The sequence below is a fragment of the Globicephala melas genome, chromosome 16 (genome assembly GCF_963455315.2).
Source record: "Globicephala melas chromosome 16, mGloMel1.2, whole genome shotgun sequence".
NCBI lineage: Eukaryota > Metazoa > Chordata > Mammalia > Artiodactyla > Delphinidae > Globicephala > Globicephala melas.
The window spans coordinates 47,666,067-47,678,799 of NC_083329.1; positions in this window are offsets into that span (position 1 = coordinate 47,666,067).

Here is a 12,733-nt window from a genome sequence, read left to right on the forward strand (position 1 = left end):
CTCATCCCTGTATCCGTAGCATCCAGTGCATGGTAAGGGCTCAACAAATCCTTGTTGAATAAATGAATAGATGAATGTCACCAAGACTCAAGCAGCAGGATCATAACGAAGCAGAAATTGAGACTAGAAATCAGTAAGGCGTGTGAGAACACAGGTGCTGGGAGTTGGTCAGAAGGCAGGGAATGTGCTGACTTCCAGCCTAGAGGTCAAAAGGATGGATTGTGCAGTCAGACTGCCATCACTTGAGCCTCACCCCCACTAGATAGGTGATCTCAGCTTCAATTTCCTCATCTATAAAATGGGCACGATAATAATAGCATCACCTTCACAGGCTTGTTCTAAGAATTAAATTAGGTAATGGATGTTAAGTGCCTGGCGTACAGTTAGTGCTCAGTAAATGGTAATCCCTGTTGTTCATGGCATGGGAGGAATCTGACTAGCTGGCGGTAAAGACCTTCTCAGGTAACTGTGATCTTGAAGCTGCCCATCTAAATTACTATGATTTTAGGAACGTTACCAGAACTGGGACTTAGACATGGGCAGAAAGACCGAAGCCAGGTGTGAGACTTTGTTCTTTTCAAACCAGTGGTGACCCTTGAAAACACAGTATTAGTCTCACCCCAGAGGCAGAGGCTGATTAAAATCATGCATAAACCAAAAGAGAGGGGAGCAGGGGGTGCATGGTTGCAGCCCTCACAGGCCCACCTGAATTCAGCATTACTTTCTTTCTCTCCTTTCATGGAACAAAATCAGCTGACCCCTCTTTTTCCCACAGATCTTTCTCTGCTTTTCCCTCTAGGTCAGCACCCAAAGTCTAGGCCTCTCATCTATAACAGCACAGATCATACTGTTCCTAATACAGTTTCCTCTCTTCCTCCTGTGCAGACCCACAAGATGCCTTCTTTCTGGGACCACACCGTGGGTGGCTGCCAAACCCAGCTTACAGTGAATTGTTTCCATGTTTGTTCTTATTCAGGGAGTGAGGGAGGGGAGTGGTGCTGGGTGTGGGGCGTGAGGAGACAAAAGCCTTTAAAGACGCGGGGTCAGCTTTGCTCAAGTCTCACCGCTTTGCTCAAGTCTCACCGCGGAAATATCGTACAGTAACTTGTTTTTTTAAATGAGTTCATACTTCTGTTTTCCCCAGTGAATATGGTTTTCCACATCGTATCAGGAAATTCATGCCATTCAACCTCAGGTGGTTTGGGGAACCAGCCTAGTGCTTTCCATTCTTTCAGTAACTGCATGAGACATGAGCAGTGGGCGGGTTGCCAGATCCCATCACCTGGTGAGAAGGATGGCAGGGAAGTGAACTGTGCTAGGATGTCCCACTGCACCACTGCAGACATCTTGGTTGTGTTCATGTGGCCAGAACACAAGCATCCATGTCATGCGCAATGGTCAGTGCCAGCAGTGAGCCATCCAGGAATGGGGGTGGGATCTGAACATGGCGGCGGTGGTACCTGCTGTGGCACTGAAGGGCCAGGGGGACAAGAAATGCCCATGTCCTCCAGGTTTGAAAACCTTTTCTCAGATTTCCTTCACGTGTCTCACGTGAGCCCTCCTGCAGTCCTTCACGTCCTGTGTCCGAGGAGATAACAGTGAAGGTCACTCTCCTGGCACCAGGGTGATGAGCCCTCAGTGATGTGGACGTGGCTTTCGAAGGGATTCTGTCAGGAGCCACAGCTAACAAGGCTTCCCAGAACAGGACCCGGGCACTGCAAAGCCCCAGCTCCACAGAGTGCAAGGAGGAGCCCAAGCCCCATCCCCTGAGCTGGAATACATTCCCAGAAAGAGTGGCAAGAACCCCATGAAAGCTGTGGGACTCGCCTGGGCCATCAGCTTCCCCCGTGGTATCCTCCCCAAGTGGGAAGTGGACAAGACAAGGACTGTTTGAAGCAGATGAAGTCTCGGCAGAACATGTGGTCATCCAGCAGTCGTGAGGAACACTGCAACCCTCCCCTAGGCTGTATTGACTGTGGCCTCCAGACTGGCAAGTCCTTGCGGGTTGGTCACAATTCTGCTCCTTGCCTCTGAAGCCCACCAGAGGGCGCATGAAGCCCAGGTTGCTGCCAGCCCCATCCTTCACATCCCCAAGAAACCAACCATAGGCAAATAAAGTTATTGAGTGTTTGAGTGGAAAGCGGCGGGGAGACTAAGCCATCCAAATGGTTCATCAGGCAATGAAAAGGTGAATTCCAAAAGATTGGATAACCAGTCTCTCAAGATTGAGAAATAGAATGAGATGGTGGATTGAGTATCATCTTCTACGTGGAATCTGACTGAGCCCGTGGGATTTACGCACTCCTAATACGTATTTGGGTGGGTGGACTGGATCTTTTTAAAGTGCCCGGGTAGGTCAAGCTTGTGAGTCCATCTGCCCTGGAACAGTTTGCTTTCAGTGGCTTCATGTTCAGAATCCTCCTAGATTTTGACAGACATGACCTCCAGAAAGAGAATACCCAGATGGCAAGAGAGAGATCTGCTAAAACCTATGGGAAAGCAACTTGGATGTAAACAAGAGGAATGCAATTCGTGCAGCATTTGTTCCTCGTCTTACAGAAGCGTACTTGTGAAACTCAGCCCTGCTTATCAGCTTCCTGGACTGGCTCAGTCATGTGAGGAAGGCAAGGAAAATGGGTTTAACTTTTTTGTCTCGGTTTGAGCCCAAGAGAATAGACAGGACCATTGTATTACTGGGACTGGGGATAGTGGTACCCAAAGGACTAGAGGGGAAGGGGATAAGGCATCTCCCGAGATAGAGGCAGGTCCTCTACTGTAACCTCAGAGGGGTCTACCTATGTCCTGCCTAAACTCAGGGCGTTGTTCATTTGCCCCTGAATACTTACAGGAGTTAATTATAGATTTCGGTCATCTCTTTAAAGTCTAAGGTTCTTTAAAGACACACCCACCCAGCCCTCCCATATATACACTGGCACGTTTAGAAGGTAGCAGACATGTGCATTGTGGGCACACACACACCTAACTCCAGCTGTCCTGGGCAAATGGAGGTAGAGGAGTCAGCGGTGTCACAGAGGAGATAGTGTCCTACAATCTTAGGCAACTGTTACAGGCTTTCAAAGGAAAGCTCTATTGATTTGGGTCTGTTTTATAGTCTAGGGATCCCATGCTTTTGAACAATTCTTTATTCAACCTTCATGTTCAAAATCCTCCTAGGTTTGGACAGAGAGACTCCAAGGGCTTACTCTGCCCTTGGAGTTGGGCTGCAAAGAATCAGTCCAGGTAAAAACTGGAAGTTTGACCCCACAGGGTTCCCAGCTCCACACCCTGACTCATGGAGGGGAGGGGAGGTCGTCTGGCCTGCCTGAAACAGGATTGCCCTCCTGGCTTTGTTCTCCCCACCACCTTCCCAGCCCCAGCTTCTCAGCCCTTCAGGGTCCAATGATGGACCTGTAGGAGGTCTGGAGTGAGTCTGGAGCAAGGCATGAGAAGAGGGGGAGCACGTACAGATAAATGCCGAGGAGGAGGAGCCAGACCATCAGCAGCGCCTGCAACAAAGCCCTTCCTCCTGGAGGGCTTCGGGCCTGGGTTGCAGGAGACGGTTGCTAGGTGTTCTGTTTTGAGCTTTCTATTAAAGAAAACATACCAGCCACTTCATTGTCATTTCCCTCTAAAAGTCAACTTCCTCATTATTGATTCCTTATTACTCAAGCAGTACCATCTACTGTAAGTGATAAGCTGTAATGCAAGCTATTAATAACAGTTAACATGTCTTATTTAACTTGGCCTCTAAGTATTTATTATCTGCCCAATTATTTTATTGAACCCATCTGGCAAAATGAAGGGAACGTGGCAGAGGGATGAGAAATGAGAGGAGGGCTTCCTGGCGTGCAGACGGGCAGAGCAGAGGGAGGGAGGAACGAGGATGCGTTGCAGTCATCCAACCCCTGAGCCCTCCGGAGTCGAAATCTCCTGCTGGCACAGGATGACCTGAGATTGCTGAGCAGGCCCAGGAGCTTCAGCCAGGATGAGCCTCCGTCTCCCTGGAGACAGACCTTCAGGAGCCAGCAGTGGAATAGAGTTCTGCGCGTTTCCTCACTCTTCTCAGCCCTTCCCCTGTGCCCCAGGAGGCCTTCCTCTTTGGGGTCAGCAGCCAGAGGTCAAACAATTGGAGGAGAATGAAGTTGGGGCGCTTCCTCCCAGCTCTCTGCTTGCCAGGCTGCTGTTCGGCAGGGACCACGTTCCTCTACAGAAGGACACACTTCCCATCAGGTGTCCTGCTCTGCAGACACTACTCTCACCCGGTTCTGCTAACTGCCCCTCTCGACCCTTTCTAGGCAGCCTCCTTTAACCTTTTTTGAATTGTCCTTTTATTAAATTCTCCGCAGTCAGCCCTTTTGAGTGGACCATTTGCTTCCTGTCAAGACTGACTAGTACACACTACAAATAGGTGAGGAAAAAGCTTTTGCACCTTCCACAGATGCCCAGGGCTCCTTGATACTCTTAAGAATATCAAGAGTAGAGCATCTTTCCCTTCGGGTCCCAGGCCGATGTATATAAGGTGCTCAAAATACTTCTGTTGAATGATGATGGACCGAAGCCTAAATCTTCAAGAAGAGATAAGGTTTAGGAAAAAGAAGAAATTGGACAGATAAATGTGATACTAGATTTTTGCTTTAAAAAGCACCCCTATGAACTTAAATATTTATGTATCCATATATTCTAATGGTAAATACGTTTCCTTACTTGGGTTAATGTGACTATACAGGATATGTTTAGGGGATTGTTGGGGAAATGATTGGGATTGAGAACTTGAAGGGCTTTGAATTTTGAGGTAATCTGGTGGATAAGGGAACATTCAGGAGAGTCTTGGGCAAGACTGGAACAATCAGGCACATGCTTTAGGGAAGTAAATCTGGGGGTATTTGGTGAAAGGCATCGGTAGTGGTGAAGGGACTCTGAAAGAAGAGATTAAAGCCCACTGCAACCATCCTGGTGACAGGTAATAAGAGGTAACAGTAGGGGCAGCAGTAGGAAGGGGCACTGTGGAAAGAGTCAATTAGCCTTGACTTATGATACATGAGGAGACGGAAAGCACGGGGAGAATAATGAGCCCAGGATAACTCAGATCTCTTGTGCCTAAAGACAAAGCATGGCAGCCCTGTTCACGGAAATATGGAAATCAAGAGGAGCTGCCAGACAACAGGATGAGCTTCCTCCTGGACGTAGTGGAGGTACTTTCAGGTATCCCGGTGGAGATGGCGTTTATAAATACGGATCTCAGTTTCAGGAGGGAGGTAGAAGCTGCACATACATGGGTCTGGATGAGATGGCCAAAGAGAAAAATACAGAAAGGGGACCTGGTGACAGAAAATTGTAGAAGACCTCCACTGGCAGCAGAGGAAAGAGGGGCAAACAGTAAGAGGAGATGCCAGAGGAAAAGGTCCTGGAGGAGGCAGTAACTCAGATGATCAGGAGGAAATGTTACAAGGTCAAGGGCAATATCCTATATGCTAAAGAGAAGACACAAGATGAAGAATGAAAACCAGTGACTGGGCCATGTGATGAGTAGGCATAAATCATCTGCAGAAGAGCAACTTCAGCAGAATGAGACGGGAGACCTAGGAGTTGGGGTGTAACAGACAGGAGGTGAACACAGTGGGCATAACTACTCGTACAAGAAGGCCAACAGTGAAGGGAAGGCAGGAGGTGGAAAGTAGGTAGCAGCCTGAGGAAGAGGGGAGTTTTAGGCTGTCAAATAAGCAGCGAAAGCCCTGAGGAGGGAAGGAGATATAAAGCATGCTAAAAGGGCCCCTGTCAATGATTCTTCTTCTTTTTTTGGTCACATGGACCACTTGAAATCTGATACAGGGTCTATATCCCTCACTGGAAAGTGCATACACCCAATTGCGCACACAATTCCAGGAGGTCCAGGGTGTCCCGAGGACAACCTTTGTTCCTCGTGTGAATCCTTGAATCATAAGTACTCTGGGGCAACATCACGTTGTGGTCTTGGAGGAGCTGGGCAGAGTTGAAGCAGAGACTTCAGGGAGAGAGATGGGGTTCCATGTGTTTGGCACACGGCACAGCAGCTAAAAAGAAAGCCAGATACTAGAATTTCACATACAAAATACACAAGTATAGACAGCATAGACCAGACAGACTCCATAAGGTATTTGGAAAGAAACTGGTAGCAGAATTAAATGTTTCTTTCCAGATGCAAGAAAATGTTCACTGTAAAATGGATTTTCACAGAGACAGGTTGTAAGCAACATAAATGTCCCACGGTAAGGTAATGGCTATGTAAATTGCAGTTCACTCATTTAAGTGGACTATGGTAAAGCCATTTTAAGTGATAATTATGATGATTGGTAATAACATGAGGATATGTTTATGACATAGTGTTAAGTGAAGAAAAAAAGAATATAAAGCAGTTACCCTATGATTACAGCTATGTTGAATATTTATATATATTATATATAACTATTTTATGTATACATTTTTAAAATATTTTGTTTATATATATGCATACAACTTACCAGGCTAGTAGAATACTGAGTCATCATTTTTTTCTTATTATATTCAAATGGCCCTTATTTTTTTTTAATTAAATACAAAGGGAGGTGAGATACCTGAATGATATATTTTTTAACATCTTTATTGGAGTATAATTGCTTTACAATGGTGTGTTAGTTTCTGCTTTATAACAAAGTGAATCAGTTATACATATGTTCCCATATCTCTTCCCTCTTGTGTCTTCCTCCCTATCCCACCCCTCCAGGCGGTCACAAAGCACTGAGCTGATCTCCCTGTGCTATGCGGCTGCTTCCCACTAGCTATCTACCTTACGTTTGGTAGTGTATATATGTCCATGCCTCTCTCTCGCTTTGTCACACCTTACCCTTCCCCCTCCCCATATCCTCAAGTCCATCCTCTACTAGATCTAGTAGGACACAGTCTTTATTCCTGTCTTACCCCAGGTTCTTCATGACAGTTTTTTTTTCTTTAAATTCCATATATATGTTAGCATACGGTATTTGTCTCTCTCCTTCTGACTTACTTCACTCTGTATGACAGACTCTAGGTCCATCCAACTCATTACAAATAACTCAGTTTCGTTCTTTTTATGGCTGAGTAATATTCCATTGTATATATGTGCCACATCTTCTTTATCCATTCATCCGATGATGGATACTTAGGTTGTTTCCATCTGCGGGCTATTGTAAATAAAGCTGCAATGAACATTTTGGTACATGACTCTTTTTGAATTATGGTTTTCTCAGGGTATATGCCCAGTAGTGGGATTGCTGGGTCATATGGTTGTTCTATTTGTAGTTTTTTAAGGAACCTCCATACTGTTCTCCACAGTGGCTGTATCAATTTACATTCCCACCAACAGTGTAAGAGGGTTCCCTTTTCTCCACACCCTGTCCAGCATTTAGTGTTTGTAGAGTTTTTGAGGATGGCCATTGTGACTGGTGTGAGATGATATCTCATTGTAGTTTTGATTTGCATTTCTCTAATGATTAGTGATGTTGAGCATTCTTTCATGTGTTTGTTGGCAGTCTGTATATCTTCTTTGGAGAAATGTCTATTTAGGTCTTCTGCCCATTTTTGGATTGGGTTGTTTGTTTTTTTGTTGTTGAGCTGCATGAGCTGCTTATAAATTTTGGAGATGAATCCTTTGTCAGTTGCTTGATTTGCAAACATTTTCTCCCATTCTGAGGGTTGTCTTTTGGTCTTGTTTATGGTTTCCTTTGCTGTGCAAAAGCTTTGAAGTTTCATTAGGTCCCATTTGTTTTTTTTTGTTTTTATTTCCATTTCTCTAGGAGGTGGGTCAAAAAGGATCTTGCTGTGATTTATGTCATAGAGTGTCCTGCCTATGTTTTCCTCTAAGAGTTTGATAGTTTCTGGCCTTACATTTAGGGCTTTAATCCATTTTGAGCTTATTTTTGTGTATGGTGTTAGGGAGTGTTCTAATCTCATACTTTTACATGTATCTGTCCAGTTTTCCCAGCACCACTTATTGAAGAGGCTGTCCTTTCTCCACTGTACATTCCTGCCTCCTTTATCAAAGGTAAGGTGACCATATGTGCGTGGGTTTATCTCTGGGCTTTCTATCCTGTTCCATTGATCTATCTTTCTGTTTTTGTGCCAGTACCATACTGTCTTGATTACTGTAGCTTTGTAGCATAGTCTGAAGTCAGGAAGCCTGATTCCTCCAGCTCCGTTTTTCGTTCTCAAGATTGCTTTGGCTATTCGGGGTCTTTTGTGTTTCCATACAAATTGTGAAATTTTTTGTTCTAGTTCTGTGAGAAATGCCAGTGGTAGTTTGATAGGGATTACATTGAATCTGTAGATTGCTTTGGGTAGTAGAGTCATTTTCACAATGTTGATTCTTCCAATCCAAGAACATGGTATATCTCTCCATCTATTTGTATCATCTTTCATTTCTTTCATCAGTCAGTCTTATAATTTTCTGCATACAGGTCTTTTGTCTCCTTAGGTAGGTTTATTCCTAGATATTTTATTCTTTTTGTTGCAGTGGTAAATGGGAGTGTTTTCTTGATTTCACGTTCAGATTTTTCATCATTAGTGTATAGGAATGCCAGAGATTTCTATGCATTAACTTTGTATCCTGCTACTTTACCAAATTCATTGATTAGCTCTAGTAGTTTTCTGGTAGCATCTTTAGGATTCTCTATGTATAGTATCATGTCATCTGCAAACAGTGACAGCTTTACTGGCGCTTTGTATTATTTGTATTTAAAATTAAAGATGGTATTGCTTTCTTTTGTCTCTGACTTTACCAGCTATAATTTAATAATATAAGTTGAATGTGGCTTCTCCCAGATTAACCTTCAAGACTACGAAAAGACCACCTGTTAAAGTTCTCTCACGTAATCTTTTCTGACCCTAACACATTTAGGAGATCCTGTGCCCATGCTGTGTCTCAGTTTAAGTTTTAAATCCTGATTTTATATCCCAGATTAAACACTAATGGACTCTGGTGTAGACCTCTGAGAAATAAGGATGAGTCCTGGGTTGAAGAGGAGAATGCTTTGCCTTTCCCAGGAAATGAACCAGGCCGCCTCCAGGGTCTTTACCACCTTGCCTAGGGTCCTATTTCTTTGCCTACTGTGGAGTTGTGAGGAAACAGGAAAGCCCTAGAATTAGACCTATTATTTAAGAAGTGGTCCAGACTAAACAGCATCTCAACGTACAAGGCATGTTGTATAGGTCCAAATTGTATACAAGTCTTTAAAATAAAAGCTGTCCTGTAGCAGGTGATATCACAAAGGTTGATGGCAGAGAGATCAGGCAGCTAACCAGAGATGGGTTCACAGCAGCTTTCATCAGAAAACTTCCAGGAGGTTCTCAAATGGCCTGTTTGTCACAGGCAGGGAAGGGATGTGAGGCGTGGGCTCATTTCACATAAGAAGCTAAAAATATCCAAGGAAAGATACTCATCGTTAGCATCCAGCCTTTTCTGGAAGCAGCTCCACATACTGGGGATCTGGTGACATGGAGGGAGCAAGCATTTTGCTTTCTTACTTTACAAAGTTTTGCAAAACTGTTTCAAGGCTCTGCTTAATGAAGAGCAAGGCCTCCTGGGCAGAAGGGGAGGCAAAGGAGGCCTGTTCCGGGGCTGCCTGCTGGGCAGATTGGAGCACACACCAGACCACAGGCTTTCCTAAATGCTTCATAGCAGAAGATGAAAACGGTGGCTCTGCAAGCCTACCCCATTCGGGAAGCCAGGAGTCGGAAGCCTCCTCCACAAACTGGCATTTTTCAGTCATTGTTTGCTTTTATTTTCAATTTAATCTCATCTTTCATGGCCTCCCTGTTGCTTTTTAAAATAAACCTAGGGCTTCCCTGGTGGCGCAGTGGTTGAGAGTCCACCTGCCGATGCAGGGGACATGGGCTCGTGCCCCGGTCCGGGAGGATCCCACGTGCCGCGGAGCGGCTGGGCCCGTGAGCCATGGCCGCTGAGCCTGCGCATCCAGAGCCTGTGCTCCGCAACAGGAGAGGCCACAACAGTGAGAGGCCCGCGTACCGCAAAAAATAATAATAAAATAAACCTAACCTTTTGCTCTATTCCCTTTGCACTAATGCTAACTTAAAGAACACAGAGAATTCTTGGTAGAAGGTCACCTCCTGAAGACAGATTTTATCTCCAGCCTCATCTGGGAGACTTCAGAAACCATCACTTGCCAGGAAAAAAAAAATAACCTTTTAGCTGCCATGTACTTGAGGCTCTCCATTTGCTGTCTAGTCAAATGAAAAAATATTTTTATAAGCAATGGGAACTAGAGAAAACAGTGAGTGATAAGGATCATTGGTTTATTTCCTTTTTCATCAGATAATTTTTAAGTTCATACCCTTCACCAAAGTCATATCAGCGTCTCCTGAGTCGGAATAGGCTCTGTGGTCACAGCCCACAGGGGCCATCCCCACAGGAAGAGTGGAAACCCCAGAGGCCTGCCTGCAGAAAAAAAGCACAGTCTCCATCAGGCATGTTTGTATGTCCCTACACCACCACCAGGAACAGGCAGCTCAAGTTGTCACACTGTGCAATTTCCTCCATCCCCAAGGAGATCTGGCCACTCCCTTACCCTACCTGGCATCCAACTTCACAGTCACCAAATCCTATTTATTTTCTGTCCTTAATATCTTCAATCACAAACCTCTTCTCACCATCATCTCTGCCCAACCCTAGTTTGTTAAGCATAAGGGAATTATCCCAAGCCTGAGGATGAAGAGTTGATAGAAATGAAATGATGTACCAGGACAAGAGTGAAGAAAGGCACCTAGGATGCAAAATTTAAGGAGGCATCACTCTCAGGATTGAGCAAGTGTAGGGTCAGCTCAGATGAGAGTGCCTTCCTGAGTTTATCCCTAGTCACCTCTCTTGTCTTACCCTAATCCCAGCCCTATGTTTTTCTTCTTTAATTTTAGTATAAATTATTGCCAGAATCTATTAACACTCATCCAGATGTTACATCCACTTCTCCCCATACCACAGGTACTCATGCAGGTGATACACCTGGGCTCAGATGCTGCCACTTGGTGCCTCCATGCTTGGAGATCTTGCCCCTACCTGGGGAGGATAAAATGTTCAGTTATGTTTCTTGAGCTGCCATTTTTCTTTATGGAAGTTTTTCCCTCTGCTCTTTATATTATCTGATTTCCTTCTCTGGTTTTAAATCAAGAAAACAGCATATTTTTGTCATCACAGGATACCCTTGACAATCAGGGAATCAACACATAGGACAGGGTGTCAGCTGCAGTATTAAGAAGCACAGGTAGAGGGGGATGCTCCACGATGAGAGCCATCATAAACAGAAGTGAGGGGAGCCACAGGTACTCGTTATTAATAATTAAGTATCAACACATGCCAGTGATTTGCAGTGCTTGCAATGATAATAATAAATCAGAGCAGAATCAAGGTTATTTCCATAATAACATCCTTGCATTCTCTAGAATTCTCTAGAGTTCTACTTTCCTCAGTAGGAAAGAGGTGGCTTTACTTCTAGCCTTCCCAGCACTATTTTTACCTTTTAAACACTATGCACACACGTGTGAGGTGCCATGATCTCTTAAGTGTCTCTCCTTAGGACAAAAAGGCAGAGATGGTGGGTGTGTATTAGAGCTTGGTAAATCCAGGCGGCCCTGAGATGTTTGATTTCTCCAAACCACTGTCTCTCAGCTACCTCTCAAGTGTTCTCCTTGGAGGAGTTTTCCAGGATTGTCTGCATGTATCCAGACCTCTGTCTGGTTGGGCCCTCATGGGTGGATCCTGGAGTGCTTTACACCTTTTTGTTCACAAAATGCATGTAGGTTCCCCACCCTAGCCCCACCACCACCACCCCCCCCCCCCCCCCCCCGCTAGCTTTTCACACAGTTCTTGACTAGGGTTTTGCTAGGTTAACTTTCATTTAAATGGTGATGATCTTGAAAAATCAGAAGAAATCCTCCTTCCCGATTGAGCCCGCCCCAGGCTTAAGCATTTGTAGTAGTTGTTGTTAAGTGTTGGATGAGTCAACCATTATTTAGATCATGATGATGTTGGAGGTCAGAAAAAATTTAAGAAGTTCAAGGATAATGACGACTTGGTGGCAAAACAGAGGTTTCTCTCCACTTGCCACTGACAGTGCCCTAGATTCATGCATCTTCTCTGGCGTGGGCAGGAATTTTCACATGAGTGGAGCCTTACACAGAAGCAGAGACTTTCTGCTTCTGGCAGAAATTTTATTACAACCACTTAAGCACATCTCTCTGCAGCCGGCCACTCATGAAAGTAACCCTGGCTTTGTTATACAGACCGCATCTCTAACACAGAGTTTAGATTTAAGGGGGCCTACCTAGGCTTCGGAGATGGAATCGTCCTGCTGGGAGAGCACAGAAGACTCTTCTTAGTGAACTATGATATTCCACCGTTGCCCTTGGCGCCTGGTGATGTGGAGCAGCGGTGGCTGGGCTTTCTGACCTGTATGTCAATCTCAAGTTCCGTTTTGGACACAGAGAAGAGAGGGCATCGGGGGAGAGGGAGAGTGCAGACTACAGAAATGGCCTCCACCAAATTAATAACTAGTTTTTAAAGCTAATGAAGTTCTTCTCTAACTCTGCTTATCGGCAGGGTGTGTAATATGCTGCTTTTCCCCCCTCAGGCCGTGTCTCTCTCACAGCACGTGGCAATTCTTACGAGATGCATTCGCTTTAAATTCACTCATTTGCCTCTCTTCTCTTCTAGGTAGCTCTAGATTCCACTGCC